This window comes from Pituophis catenifer, unplaced genomic scaffold (assembly GCF_029215685.1).
Source record: "Pituophis catenifer annectens isolate HBS135680 unplaced genomic scaffold, rPitCat1.0.hap2 SCAF_2, whole genome shotgun sequence".
NCBI lineage: Eukaryota > Metazoa > Chordata > Lepidosauria > Squamata > Colubridae > Pituophis > Pituophis catenifer.
The window spans coordinates 193,598,231-193,610,918 of NW_027256882.1; the positions used below are offsets into that span (position 1 = coordinate 193,598,231).

The window sequence follows — 12,688 nt, forward strand, 5'->3', positions numbered from 1 at the left end:
AGGACGTCTTCATCGTCCCCAGAGCGACGGGGGCTCTCTGGCGTGCGGAGAGGAGGCTGCTCACTTTGCTCTGGGTGCTCTGAAGAACCCGCCTCTGCTTGAACAAACAAGCGGTCCTCTAGCAGGGATGAACGGGGAGGGAGGGTTGTTTCCCGGGGGGGAAGGAACGTTGCTTGCAAAGATATTAGCCCGCCACACGGGCATGGGCGTCCACCGCCGTCCAAGGGAACTTCGAGCGGCGGGAGGGCGGCTCCCCCCAAGCGCTACTCCGCGCCCTTTCCTCAAAGGTGGGACCCACGTGCTCCGTGCCCCGCACCCGAGGGTCTCCCCCCGCCCCCGTAACCCCGCCTGCCCCCGCGCCCTGCCGCTCGCCCCGCTCTGCCCGCCGCTGCGCCGCCCGTTCGGTCTCTCGCCAGCAGCCAGAGCAGCAGCCACCCCACGCGCAAGGCAGGCGCTCGAGGGGGCGGCCTCTCGTGGCGCGCAGAGCGGGGCTTAGCCAGCAGGCGGAGGGTTAACGGGGACCGAGGTGTGAGCGAACCAGACAGAGAGACGGACAGACGAGGCAGCCGCTGCGAGTGAAGAGGCTGGAGGAGCCGGCCCGCCGCCGCCGCCTCTGCCTCCTGAGCCCGCCTGGCCATGAAAGGCGACGCCAGCTGGGAGAAGGAGAGCGGCAGCTGGACTCTTCCGCGGCTAGCCGGGTCCCTCGGCTCGCCCGCCAAGGTGAGTTGGTGGCTGGCTCGCTCCTCCGGGCTTGGAGGAGGAGAAGGCAGAGCTCGCCCGCCCGCCCGCCCGCCACTGCCCGGAGACTGCGAGCCACTCGCTCGCGGCTCTTCGCCTGCTCCGTCGGCTTCCTTCCGCGAGCCGCCGCCGCCGCCTCCTGTTTGCACAGGAGCCGCCGCCGCCGCTCCTCGCAGGTCAGCGTTTCCCAAGCGGGGCTGGGCGGCGTCTTCGGGGGCCAGGGGAGTGGGGAGAGCCGGGGGACTTGGGTCGGGGGGCTCCGGTCCGGCGCAGGAGCTCCGTGAGGAGCCGCGGGGAAGGAAGGTTGGAGGGAAAGGCGGCTGAGTGTGGGCACCCGGGCTCCTCGGTGGGCTCCGCGGCTGGCTTCTGCGGGCTTTTCTGGTGGGAAGAGATGTCAAGGGAAGGCTGACCGTGCGGGGGGGAGAACGCGGGGCGTCTTATCGGGGGCTCTTGACGGGCTGAAGAGGAGGGACGTTCTGTTGTGTAGCGTGTGTGTGTGTGTGTGTGTGTGTGTGTGTGTGTGCGCGCGTGTGTGTTGTGAAAACTGGCAGAAATCGAGGATGTTGTCTGCGATAGGGGAAAACGTGTCCCTTAAAGAACGGCAACGATTTGGCAACCCTTTGGGCGGTGATACTTAGCAGTCTCTTCTAGCCTTTTCCAGCAGCCCTTGCCAATCGTGCCCTGAGCCTATTCGGCTCCATCCCTTGTGCACAGACGCCCAAGATCTGCTGTGCCCAGGAGCAATTGTGGTAAGCCAGAAGACAAACAGACACAACACAGGGGCGTGAGGCAATTACCTCCGCCCCAGTACCCGAGAGAATGTGCCACATATGGGTCCTGTCCACCTGGCCGTCCTTTGGGGACATCTCAAAAAGCTTCATAGCTTGTGGACGCAGATGGAAATTCAGACATCATGCAGGTTTAATCCTCACATTTAACAATTCGGGGTTTTTTTTTAAGGGAAAGAAAATGCTTTAGGCTTCCAGGATTTTCACTAGACTCTAGGTATGCTTGCTTAGCAGACCTACATTACTCCCAAGCAGTTAACATGGAACTTATTTGCCCAAGGAGATTGCAGTGCAGTGGGTTACAACTTTTTTCCTCCAAATCTCTGGAAGAACAAAACCTGTCTGGTATTTTTTAAATCAAATTCACATATTTCTACAGTCTGCCGCCCTACAATCTCCTGATCCCGAACTCCCTGGAGGGCTCTGGATTGGAGAAGGCTATTCTAAGCCATCTGATTCACTCTGGACCACTCTTGTCAGTCCTTGAAAAACATACTGTTTTCCCCACTGGGATTAAAACACTTTCCTGCTTCTCACAGCAGCAGCAGCAGCAACACTATTGTAGGGTGAGAGACTACCAGACTCTCACTATTCCAGCTAGAAAATATTGCTGAATTTCTCTAAACAGCATATTAACTACTACCACCATGAAATCACAGCCTGGCTTGGAATATAGCAGGGCCGTACTTTGAATAACACAAACAATTTTATTCCTAGGCTAAGATCCCCAAGCCTCTTTAAGCCTCTGTAAGAATTGCCTGCCTGGTTCAAAGCAAGACTCCATTGTTTCCAGAACTGGCTAGCAAACGCCTGGGAACCTCTAACTGTGGAGGTTCTCAATGGCTTGTCTTAGCTACACTTGCTTTCTGTTCTTTATTAAACAAAGACTAGATTAAAGATGATTGCTTGCATGTGGCGGTGGTGATGACTCCTGCAACTTTATTATGTGTTAGTTAAAGAATTCCTTTCCATTTCTGCCCCAGACTTACTGCCAATCAATTTTATGGAGGGAAAGAAATTTTAAAGAAGTTTCCCAATTACACCCACATCTCCAAGCAACATCATTTTAGGCATCTTTTTATATTATTATGTTTATCTCCTTTGCTACACGGCAGGATCTGTTGCAGCAAACCTCACTCACATATTTTGGCAACTGGCTTTTAGTGCTCATACTAGTCTTGGTGAAAAGTAACCGTTTGCCCGATGTGGGATTTGGAATACTGAAACTTGCTTGTCTTTTCTTGGCTTCAGAGATAGTTTTGTTTCTGCCCATAATAATGTATTTGTGTAACAATTGAGCATCCGAGCATCCCATGGAAAAAGCAGAAGGGAGCTGAAATGGAACTCAAGTGGTTTCCTCTGACTGAGCTTACAGGGACGATGCTCTCCCTCGGACATTTTGATATCTGAAGCAGAACATCCAAATGGCACATTTCTCCCCTCTATTAAGTAATATGGGAGATCATTTGCTAGAGATTTTCCTGCAGAAGAACTGTTAAAAAGGATGAAAGGAGTTGTACTTACACCAGGAACATGCTGGTTAACTGGTCTCCTACAGGTCAGAATTCTTCCTTGTTTTGTCAGTCTTGACAGTGACAAAAATCCCATGGAGGCTGAATTCTGAAAGTAGCTCTGTTGGAATAAAAATTTAGCATGCACAGATTATTTTAAATATTCAAAATGCAAATCCCAACACATTCCTGTATAAATCACCAAGTGAATAACTGTAAGGTTTTTTTTTCCAATATACCTTTTGTCTCCAGCTGAATTTTTTGCCTGGCGTTGAATTTTACATCTTTATCTACTAAATTAAATATCTGTTTTTCCTTGAAAATGCAGAGAAATTCTGAAGCCTAGACAAAAACACAAAACATATAGATAAATGTTGTTATGTCAGGAAACTGTCAATTCTGGGATTAATAAGGGAAAGTGACACCTCACTCATCTCCCCAGATTCTCGGAGGATGTTCAGGCAGCCTGTAAAAGAAGGTGCTCTAGTTGATTCTATACAAATGGATTTTCAGAAGCCTTTCAGAAAACCATTCTTCAAAGTCTCTTAAGAAAACAAAGTCATCCTAGAATAAGAGGGACTCTTGTTTTGTCAGTTACTAATGGGGAGAGGTTTGGTTGAGTTGAGGATCCAAGCAACTATATTCCAGAGCATTGGGCTGACCTCCCCCCCCCTCCCAGTTATGTTTTGATCAGGGTCAACTTTAGCATTTGGCAAAATCTGGAGTACTTAAAAAAAAAAAAAAGCAGATTCTGTCTCCCCAACCCAGCCCCACACATAATTGCTTTTTAGATTTTCTGCTTAATGGACCAGTATGCCTCCAACTCCTTCTCTGTTTGTTAGGACTGCTATGCTGAAGAGCAGAGTGACAAATGAGTAAGAAATCAAGTGGGATTCTAAAAATATGAATAGGAGAGTAGAAAGGAAAGCACTGAACAAAACAAAGAAGGGGAGAGAAGGAAGGAAGGAAGGAAGGAAGGAAGGAAGGAAAGGAAGGAAGGAAGGAAGGAAGGAAGGAAGGAAGGAAGGAAGGAAGGAAGGAAGGAAGGAAGGAAGGAATATTGAACTGGAAACACAATAGGCAAAGCTTTGCACTTGAAAACAGATTGCTGTCTCTGGAAGGTCATTACACAACTGGGTGACTTTAGCAATAAAATGGCAGATGAAACTCAGTGTTAGGCATTGCAAAATGCTGGGGGAACTGTGAGGAAAGAATCCTTATTGTAAGTATTTTCAGAGTAAAAAGATGCATATGATTTGCGGATGCTATAATCATATGCTGCAAATGTTGTAGAATTTGATTTGTAGAAAATGGGAACAAAGATATAAAGAAAGGCAGCAAAAATAGTTTCCATAAGGTTTGAGACTAAAAAGATATTTTCATTGGGCTAAATGATCAAAAGAGTGCAATGGATATTATGAAGTTAACAAGAAGCAGTTGTTAATTTTGCTTTGTTTGTAATATGAAATAAAACAAGGCAATGCCTGTCAAAGCACTGAGAGGCTTTCAGTTCAGTTGGATTTGTGAATGAGTTGTTGCCACAAAGTATGATTGTATTGTGGGAGAAATTTAAAAAAAAGAGAATTGGCAGCACAATCTTGTATTCATCTACTCGGAAAGAAGACCCTTTATATTGAAGCTTGTATCTAGCAAAATGGGAATAGGATTGTAGTTTCAATAAAAAAAAATAGAGAAAAATAGTATCAGTAGAAATTAGCTAATCTAATTCTAAGTCTAATGTTTTTTTTAACCTTGGCAACTGTTAAGATGTGTGGATTTCAACTCCCAGAATTTCCTAGCCAGCACATAGTTCATACATTATATTAAGATGGTGTGCCCAAAACCTTCCATCTCAACAAGGATTATTTGATGTTGCAATATATCCCTGTTTCTGATTGGCCTACCTGATCCAGACTAATAAATTTAGACTAAAACATATGAAGAACAGTTACAGGAACTGGGCATGACTAGTCTAGTGAAGAGAAGGACCAGGGGAGACATGATAGCAGTGTACCAATATTTGAGGGGCTGCCACAGAGAGGAAGGGGTCAAGCTATTTACTAATCACCTGAAGGCCAAACAAGGAATAATGGATGGAAACTGAACGAGGAGAGATTCAACCTGGAAATGAGAAATTTTCTGACAGTGAGAACAATCAACCAATGGAACAGCTTGCCTTTGAAAGTTGTGGGAGCTTCATCACTTGAGACTTTCAAGAAGAGATTGGACTGCCATTTGTCAGAAATGGTGTAGGGTCTCCTGCTTGGGCAGAGGGCTGGACTAGATGACCTACAAGGTCTCTTCCAACTCTGTTAATCTGTTAATACAGACAACTGGGAGCAGCTGCCATCCATAAAAAGTTGGCAAAGCCCACTCATTTGTCTCAAAGCATTGATAATGGTACCTAATCCGATAAATTGCTAATTTGGAAAAAGGTGACCAAGCAAAGATCCTAATGCAATACTTTATAAAACTTCAAAAAGGTAAGTTTTTCATATATGATGAACAGTTTACTTCTTAAAATGCCTTTGGAAAGGTGCAATAGAACTGTTTTCAGTGACTTAAACTAGTAGTCTAGTTTGTTTGTAACTCTTTTCAGCCAGGCTGGCAGCAACACCCAGGTCTATGGACCTGTGTATGTGGATGGGTGTTTTAGAGTTAGTCTCGACTCCAGCCAACCACCTGGAGAAGTCTCTGCAGTTTGCTTGGCAACATTTTGAAAAGTGGTTTGTCCTTGCCTGCTTCCTAGGGCTGAGGGAGAATGACTGGCCCAAGAGCTCCTAGCTGGCTTTGTGCCCAAGACAGGATTAGAATTCATGGTCTATCAGCCTAGTGGCTGAACCATTGCGCCAAACTGTCTCCCTTCTAGGAATTACACTTAGATTTTTGTACTGAATAGCACTTCTGAATACTCATATTACGTGTAAAACCCCTTTTTGGAGAGCCAATTTGGCCTAATGATAAAGGCAAAAGGCTAGAAACCAGGAGTTCTAGTCAGCCATGAAAGCAGGGGTGAAATCCAGTAGGTTCTAACAGATTCTGGAGAACTGGCAGCGGAAATTTTGAGTAGTTCAGAGAACCGGCAAATACCACCTCTGGCTGGCCCCAGAGTGGAGTGGGAATGGAGATTTTGCAATATCCTTCCCCCAGGAGGGGAGGGAATGGAGATTTTGCAATATCCTTTCTGTGCCACACACCCACCAAGCCACGCCTACAGAACCAGTAGGGAAAATTTTTGGATTTCACCCCTGCATGAAAGCCAGCCGAGTGACCTTGAGCCAATCACTCCCTCTCAGCCCACCCTACCCCACAGGGTTCCTGTTGAGGGGAAAATAGGAGGTAGAGGAATGTGTGTTGGATATGTTTGCTGAGAAATATGATGGTGGTTCTCAAATTGTGGGGAGGGTCCTGAGGCAAAACGAGAACTTGTTGATTTTTAGTTCAGTTCCTGAAATGGAACCTTTTTCCAGTTGAACTTTTCCTGGTGATTTCATGTATATGTCCCCATAGTTTTCTTGTCAAAAATAATAATAATAAAGTAATTTGTCTTGTCCTTTTCTAGGATGCCTTTCAACCTCCTAGTCAATGTCTATATCTTGGGAATTTCCTGGATATTTGACATCTAAATATTAGATCTGATTCTGTTTAACTTCCCAGCCTAGGTCGATTCCGGTGTTGCTGAAATTCTGTTTTTAAAGCTGCAGTCCCAAACCTGTGTGAGAGGGAATAAACATGCCTGCTTAACAGAGCTTAGAGAAGGCACATGGTGACTAATTCTTATGTCCCGCTGGATTTCACCCGCTAGACTGAGATGTAGGGCAAGGTTCACCCTCCTCTATTTCCTCTCACCTACAGGCCTTGGACAAATTTAATCTAGGAACCGAGGCCAAATGTTTTATTCCAGTGACTCATCCAACAAAGAAAATGAATGAGTTCATCAGTTACCTCTCTGAAAGACATGAAAAAGGGATGGGGAATTAAATAAATAATAAATAACCTGAATTTATCCCAGTTACCTTTGAAGAAGGTTTGGTTATCCTACAAAGAAGAACACATGAAATTAATTGAGATGGAGAAAATAAGATGGAGAGAGAACACTAGTTTAGTTGCTTTTTGAAGGAGTATTAGAGAAATTAATGGTAATCCTAGTCTTGGCTGCTATGGTAGCTAAATGGAACTTCCATGAGAAAGGTCAGTTGCTAAAGGCACCAGGCTGGCCCTCTGTTAGGTAATAAATTAAGATGTGATGGGGTGAAAGCCAGGTCACAGGTTAACATGATTTGCACAAACCATTCAGTCCAGTCTGCAGATACCCTAAAATGCCAGTAGAAAGAAGTCTCCATGTCTATGATTCATTTTTTGTTTCCTTTTTTTAAGGAGATAGGTTGGGGTAGGTCTTGAAGCAGATTTTAGGAAGAATCCCATATTTATTGCATATTCTGAAAATTTCTGGAGCAAATACTACATGGACATGGGCATAAAAAAGAGGGCATTTTAAAATGATCCCAATTCTGAAAACAGTAAGCAGAACTGACTTTCTCTTGTATGCCCTCAGGGTTGCCTCAGATCACATTCATACTACTTTTTAAAAGCTTGGAATGGAGAAAAACTTTCTTTGGTAATTAAATCCTGGATTCTTATACAACAGGGTGAATGTTTGTTCCCACAGTAGCTATTCAATGTGGTATTACCATAGGTGGTTCATTCAGGTTAATTTCATTCAGGTTAATTCCACAGTTTTCACCTCTAAGTCACCCAAAAGAATATTGGAATGCTTTATAGAAACATTCAACCAACATTCTCCCAAATGTTGGAATGAAGGGAACCAGCAAGGAACGGCAAGAGACCAAAAATGGGTCTTTTGGAAATGGAAAGATGGGTAACCAAACCTTCACCCATCCTTGAGTTATGGCAGCTTCTGGGACATCAAAAATCCCCTTGTTTTTGTTTCATTCAGGAGGGTGGGGGAAAGCATTGGTACCTCAGAAAACAGTTTGGGCCCTGTAGCTCAGATGCTGTTGTGTATCCCTTGAAAGTATCTCTCCAGCACTTTCTGCACAAGTGGTGTTCATTTGGCCGTTTAAGAAAAATCTGAATTACTGGCTGTCAAGTTATCATACTTCCTGTTTATAAATACCCAGTGAGAGCTGTGAAGGTGGCATAACATCATAGTTGTCAACACACGCTTTTCTTTCAACAGCCACAACCATTGTAAGTTGCAGTGTAGAGCCTCGGTGTGTGTATGTGTTGTTGTTGGTGGTGGTGGTGGTGGTAGTGGGGAAGGATTACTAGCTCGCTTGAGCCAGAAGCGACATAAGGCAAAAGAGGTATTTATTTTGAGATAGCATCGAAGTCAGACACCCTGCTTATATTAGCTGGGAAAATCAATCTAGGCAGTTTGAAAGGAGGATTGTGAGACTGACCAAAAAGTTATCCAATACTTCCTCCAGGTCCCCAATGGCAATATTCAAAAATCAGTTCAGCTGCCCAAGAAGGATGAATACAGTGGCTGAGCATTCATGAGCAAAGGCCAAAGCTGGTGATTCTCAGGCCAAACAAATCTGTTTTATAAATATTGAGCAGATATCTGCAGTTCTCAAGGCCAAGAAAAAGAACGGTCAGGAGTCCATGAATGTGAACAGACAAAAGGAAATGTAAACTTTAGAGCAGACCTATGCTGCACATTGGGCTTGCTTTTTGCTTACTGCAGTAGGCAGATTTTCTGTGCATATATTACTTCTTTCTTATCTGCAATAAAGCAACTTACTCAGCCATGTCATGTCTGTGAAGCTTCTGTGGTTAGCAAATTCCTGAATAAAAGGTTGAATGTCGGGAGTGCTGAGATTTATTACCATGCCTGGTGTGAAGCCTGACACAACGCCAGATTGGTTCAAATGCTATGTGCAGAGGGGCTGTCCATTTTTATGGAGCATCTACACTGAGATTGAAAAAAAGTTTATGGATGCCAGAAGACGGTAATTTACGTTTTTTGGAGAGCTGTAGCTGCAAAGTTGCCACACGTGTGGTTTGCATTAAAATGTCTAGTTTGTTTGGTTTTTTTCCTAAGTACCTTGAGAGAATTTGGGGGGATTTTCTTGTTTTGTAAACTGATATTATTGAAGCTATTTTAAGATTTACATTATAATTTTCATGTGCTAACAGAAAATTATGAGGATCTATTGCTCACCTTTAGTAACTATAGCTGCAGGAGTTTCTGTGTTTGCCTATCTGTAATTTACATTATTGATTACCATTCCTTTATGTTTTCCTTGGTTTTTAAAATTTATATTAAAAGTTCACAGAATCCTTTTAATTAAAAGAATGGAACAGAGACATAATTTCACTTTAGCATCTGTGTTTCATCTTTTTCAGTTAGAAGACTGACATTTTAGGTAATTGATACTACTATATCTCTATAAATTGCCTTATCTGTCAGGTCTGTTGTGTTTATGGTTGGTTGCACAGTCAACCAGCTGTTTAGACTGGATTTGACATTTTTATTCACCTATCGAGTATTATTTTTATTGTGGTTCGTCCCACAGTCAGCTAGATGTTTAGATTGAATTTGGCATTTTTATCTGCCTATTGTGTCCTTCCCAAGGATCTGGGGTAGGCAGATGTTGTTGTTTGATGTTGTTAAAGGTATTGTCGCAGCATGTAAGCTATTCCAAGGGAAGCTGTAATTGACTGATGATGATTGTGTGAATGGTGATAGTGTTAAGGTAGTTTATTATTTCAATTTGCACGGCTCAACTCTATAGCAGTTCTGAGCTACAACATTTGTGGCAACAAAGGTAAAGATTGTAGCAATGGAATTCATGTTTCAAGTCAAAATCCAAATTTGTGCTAATTAATTTATAGGACAAAATTTAAAATACTTGCATGCTTAAATGAAGCAGCAGCAATTTGGCACAAACTATAAGAATTAGTGTGTTTTCCAATTTTGGCACCAAGTTTATTTTCTAAACATATATATTCAATGGCCATGCTTTCTTTTAATATATACATTAAATTTTAAATATTTATTCAGTAGCACTTTAAATGAAATAACACTTTAGCCCATGTTTTGAATTAATTGTTTAAAAATAAACATGTTCCAGATATGTTTTAGAAACATTCTGTCTTTCCTAGTCACGCAGTCACAACAGTTCCTAGTACAGCAGAACATAATACAATACATGGGCATTTCTGAGTTTGTACCATAAAAAAATAATTGGAATCTGACCATATCTTCTCAACTTTAAGAAATTTTGGGGGGAAATTAGTTTATATGATAAGCTGCATAGTGCAATTCCCTTTTTTTGGAAAAGCTGAAGCAGGCATGGGAAAATCAGCACATCTGGGCAGAAATAGCATAATTTATTTCAAATGTATTTATTTATGTATGTCTCAGGATTCAAGTAGAGTAAAAATTAACTACTGTACTTTCTTTCATTGGCAGAGTGATAAATCTAGGTAAAAGCTGAGGCAGTCAGAAAGCATTTTAGAAAACTTCATTTGATACGGCCAAGCCAGAAAAATCTACTCTAAGTTATCAATTGACAATTCATTATGCTCAGCGCACAATTGACTCACCAATAATATGGGATAGTGAAGCCATAATTTGCTTCACACGTCTGACTAATAAATGATTGGTTTAACCATAGTTTACTGAATAAATCACAAATGGTTACATTTGCATGTTATCACCTACGGAAGTTTTATTTGCTTAAATTAATAGCCGAGAATATAGATTGAGCAGCTTGTCCCATTCTAATTCTATCAGCTAGGAACCCAAACTTATGATAGCTGGCAAAGCACCTATCTTCTATCAAGAAAGTGCTGCTTTTAGTTCTCCGTTCTCTATACATTCACATATTAGGAAACATAAATTTCACACAAATCCATGCTTTATATAACCATGGTGTAACTGAAAAAAAAAATCCATTGGCTGACTTTGAACATAAACTAAGTAGATTTGCATAACCTGCTAAGCCAAAGCCACAATTTTGGCTTAACATTTCATATGAATTCATGTTTGAGCTTAACCAATGTGTGAATCCATCTACTTTGTGCAAGTTGTACAGAACATTTATCAATAATGTTATGTACTTAATGCACATAAAGTACAGAATTATTATGTTCTTTAAAACACGATTGCCACTTAACTGGATACGGGACTTCATTAAGTTTATGATCTAATACAGGTCCTATAAACTGTCTTCAGTTCCACAGATGACTGGCACAGATTTCGTCTCTTGTTTTGCTCTTTAAGAACCACATTTTTACCCTTTGTGGTCATAAAGAGAGGCTTGTAGGATCTGTGCTGGAAATGAAACCATAAGAGAGAGTAAGATTTGGTGTTAGTTTTCCTTCCAGAATTTCTTGCCATTTCTTATGACATGAAAGAGGAAGAAGTTATAACCTGGGTGAATTATGAAGCCATGTGTAAAATCTATTGTAAAATACAGTGTTAGGATGTCAAAATACAATATATACAGCTCTGTAGAGAGAACAACACTCCAACTGACACACTAAGCCTCTCATATATCAATATATTTTAATGTGTTAAATTACATTATTAAACAAATAATAGCATGTTTATGATTTTAAAAAGGGACATGGAATATTTTTCTTGTAAGAATTACACCTCTCCCCAAAGTGAGATGTCTTTTGCAGTAGAAAATTATAGCATCATCAAATCATGGCTGGGACACTAACATAGAAGCATAGTGCAGGCAGGTTTTTACGTTGCTACAGTGATGACTGAGCGATGCTATAAATTCTTAGTGTGGACAGGCTCTGAGCATGTTGGACCCAGCCAAGCCTAAGAAACCTGAAGGGAATTTCTATGTGCAATTTTCCTGTAATTTAACAGGGTATGATTTAAAATCCGTAAGCAGAACAAAAACTTATTTCTTTAGGTCATCAGAGGGCAATGAGAAAAGGATAGATGATGTATGTAAGGTAAAATAATGAAGGTAATAAATAAAACATGGCAGAAAATGCACATATTCATGTATTTTGGATCGATGAAACAGAAGAAGCCATTGACAGACAAAAAGGTTGCATCCAGGCAGGAAGGGTTCATTAGAACTCAGAGTTCATTAGAGCAGGGGTCTCCAACCTTGACAACTTTAAGCCTGGCTGGGGAATTCTGGGAGTTGAAGTCCGCCAGGCTTAAATTTGCCAAGATTGGAGATCCCTGCATTAGAGGGCCAGCTTGGTATACTGGAGACTGTGAGTTCTAGGCTTCCATCAGGCATGAAGGCCATTGGGTGACTGTGGGCCAGTCATTCTCTCTCTCTCAGCCCAGCCCATCCCACAGGGTTGTCATTGTCAGAAAATAGGAAGAAGGAATATTGTTTGCCATACTTTGGGTCATATATATTAAAAAGGCAGGATAAAATATCATAATAAAATAAGTACAAGGAGACAGCAGAAAGGAAGAGAAAGAACTGCTCGTCCCAGTGGCATACTGCCTGCCATACCAAAAAAAATCTTCATTTCCACAATATTTGCATCAGTAAGTTACAAAACGCCATACTTCTTGGAGCTGCACATATACTTTATGACATTCTAGGTTCCTGGAAAGAACTCAATGCATTTGAAGGCCAACACTGGTTAAAGAACTGGTAGCTGTGACATTTTTGTGTATATAGTAATAATAAT

The 12,688-nt window shown here is 42.1% G+C and overlaps 1 protein-coding gene across 1 annotated transcript in view; it reads left to right on the top strand.

The window, feature by feature from the left end:
- Nucleotides 1-640: 640 nt before the first annotated feature.
- The window catches only part of PIANP (PILR alpha associated neural protein), a 49,632-nt gene continuing 37,584 nt past the window's right edge, over nucleotides 641-12,688 (top strand). Inside the window, exon 1 of the mRNA XM_070935350.1 lies at nucleotides 641-720. The gene's annotated coding sequence lies outside the window, so the exon portion shown is untranslated. The remainder of the gene's footprint in view (nucleotides 721-12,688) is intronic.